Source organism: Vulpes lagopus, chromosome 1 (genome assembly GCF_018345385.1).
Source record: "Vulpes lagopus strain Blue_001 chromosome 1, ASM1834538v1, whole genome shotgun sequence".
NCBI lineage: Eukaryota > Metazoa > Chordata > Mammalia > Carnivora > Canidae > Vulpes > Vulpes lagopus.
In genome coordinates, this window is record NC_054824.1 from 162,908,436 (window position 1) to 162,911,368 (window position 2,933).

General features: G+C 38.5%; 1 pseudogene; it reads right to left on the reverse strand.

The window, feature by feature from the left end:
- Window positions 1–1,692: 1,692 nt before the first annotated feature.
- Window positions 1,693–2,596, reverse strand: LOC121497014 (annotated as a pseudogene).
- Window positions 2,597–2,933: the final 337 nt, after the last annotated feature.

Consider the following 2,933-nt stretch of genomic DNA (forward strand, 5'->3'; position numbering starts at 1 on the left):
TTCATTAAGTTTATGAAATATTTTTTCAAAGTTTTTGTGATTGGTGGATGGACAATGGGAGATGTAGCCCAGCAGAATTTATAGCAACCAGAGCTTAGGGACTAGTTGCCGGGTAAACAGTAAAGAGTCAGATAAAGAGAGAATCATATATGTAAGAGCTGGGGCTGCCATATCAAAATATTGTAGATTGGATGACTTAAACAACAGAAATTTATTTTCTCAGAGTTTTGGGGGCTAGGAGTCTGAGATCAAGGTTTTAGCTTGTTTGGTTTCCGGTGAGAGCTCTCTTTTTGGCTGCCTTCTTACTGTGTCCTCACATGACCTTTCTTTTAATGTGTGTGCAGGGAGGGAGGGCAGGGGGAAAAAGGGAAAGAAAAAGAGAACATGCTAGCATTCATGCTGTAAAGACACTAATCCTGTTCAATCAGGTCCCCATCATAATGACCTAACTTGACTTTAATTCCCTAAGGCTTCCATCTCCAAATATAACCACACTGAGGGTTAGGGCTTCAACATATGATTTTGAGGGGGACACAAACAGGTAGTCTGTAAAATATAATAGAAGGAATGAGGCTTCTAACTGAAGCAGAGAGAGTAGAACTGTTTGATTACAACCGAATGATAAATTGGACTCTGAGCTCCCTGGCAAAGAAGGTAAAAGGGAAACATACTAGACAGTGTGAATTTAAGTCAGCAGGTGTTCTCTTCAACATCTCAAGCCTTATTCTCTCTCTCTTCATTTGTGTTTCTTTGTGTTAAAACAGTGTCAGACATTGACCAGTGAGGGCAGTGGGTGGGGAGGGCTGTGGTCTGGGGGCTAGAAAGTCTGCCATACTTTGTAACACACCCTGGATGGTTTTATCCATTGGAGCCTGGGTGGAAGATGTCATGAAGTTTAAGTTCTGGACTGGAGCTGGGTTTAATGGCACTAAACTGGGTTTTTTGAACTGTCAGTGCATATGTAGGAATAAGAGAAAGGTCACACTAGATCACAATCCTGCAAGCAGTTTGTTTTAACTATAAGAAGGATTTGTAAGCCCTGTTACTGCTTCAAATTAATCACATCGTTTTTTCCCAAAATAGCTAAAGAATTTTATATTAATTCCTTTTGTATTCAAGTGAATTTTAAATGGTTTTATCCTGAAAATTGCCAATATCTATGGGATAACTGGAGGCAGCTTATTGGTCACAAACTAAGGTTGGGATTTTTATTTTAGATGTTCCCCATTGAAGGGTCACAAAATCATTTGAATGATGACTGCATAAATCATAAATACCTAGTTCTTAAGTTGTGCCATTCTTCAATTCTTTGTTTCTTTCTAATCCTGCCATCTTTTTAAAAAATTGAAATATAGCTGACATACAGCTTTACATTTGTTTCCGGTATATAACATAGTGATTTAACAACTCTGTATGCTTTGCTATGTTCACCTCAAGTATAGCTACCATCTGTCACATATACAACTAATACCATTGACTATATTGTCTATGCTGTGCCTTTCATCCCCATGACTTACTTATTCCATAATAGGAAGCCTATACCTTTCACCCATTTTGCCCTCCCCCCCACCTCCTCTTTGGCAACCATCAGTTTGTTCTTTGTATTTATGGATCTATTTCTGCCGTGTTATCTTTAATTAAGTACAAAGACCCTTCAGCTCACATCACATGGAGATCATTTCACCTACTGTTCTATTTGGCTGCCAGTCTTTTGTTTCTCCTTCAGCAATGGGAAATGGATTCCTTTTTCTCAGGGAAGAGATCCTTGTTTTTTTGCCTTTGCCAATAATAAAAATGTTGAGGTGAGGGGCAGAGCTGTTGCCTTTGGCATCTTTCACATGAACTATATCAAAAGAACCAGGATGGGGGCACCTGGGTGGCTCATTCCATTAAGGGGCCAGTGGATAATTTGCATGGGACTCTCTCACCCCCTCTCCCCCTGCCCCTGCTCTCTCTCTGTCTAAAATAACTAAATACATCTTTAAAAATATAAGAATAACCAGGATATCTCTTTTGGTTGATGGTCATACCAACTCTTTCTATGTTAGCACCTCTGGTCACTATATACAGGTGACCAGTGTCAAACTTGATGAAATCAGTAATCTTGCCAATCTCCAAATCAACCTGAATGGTTTCATTTACCTTGATGAGGGATCAGGATGATAGCTGGTGTGAGCATCATAGGGTACCAGAAAAGGGATTCATTTTGTGCCCTAAAAGACCTTTCTCACTTTGCCAATTTGTACATGGCATCATAGAGTATAATATAATGAACAGCAAAGGGCCTTTGGTGTCATAGATGAGATAGAAATTCTCTTCAGTGTTGTCAATGCCGATAGCCTCTACTAAACCAGTAGGGAAGGTTATATCAGTTTGGACCTTGCCATCAATTTTTCTGGACTGCTGAATGCAGATCTTTATTTCATCTCTTATCTGAGCATACTTAAGTGTGTTCCTTAGAAAACAATGAGGAGAAGACATTCTCTCAGCTGGGGACTGATAGATGGATAAGGAGCAAACACACTAGTCAGATTATTAGCATCTACTGCTTTAGAACTGATACACACTTCAGATTCTTCTTTGGATCATGAGCCATGGCTGTGCTAGTCATGAAATGAGCATTCTTCAGTTCTTAGCTTGTGTACATTTTCTTTTAGTTCAACTTGGTTCTTAAATTACTTTGTTTTCTCAAAATGGTAAAAAGGGAAAAAATAATTCCTGATCATTAAGATTCTTTCAAGATGGAAAATTCAAGAATTCTGAGTGTCTAAAAGTATAACCAGAAGAACAAGTATAATATAAATGCAAACTTTTATTCCTTTATTCATCCTTTTAGTTCATTCATAATGTGATCAGTTTTTTTTGAGAACCTTCCACATACCAGGATATTTGGTAGGCTCTGGATAAAATGTGGTCTCTTGGAACTTGCATGT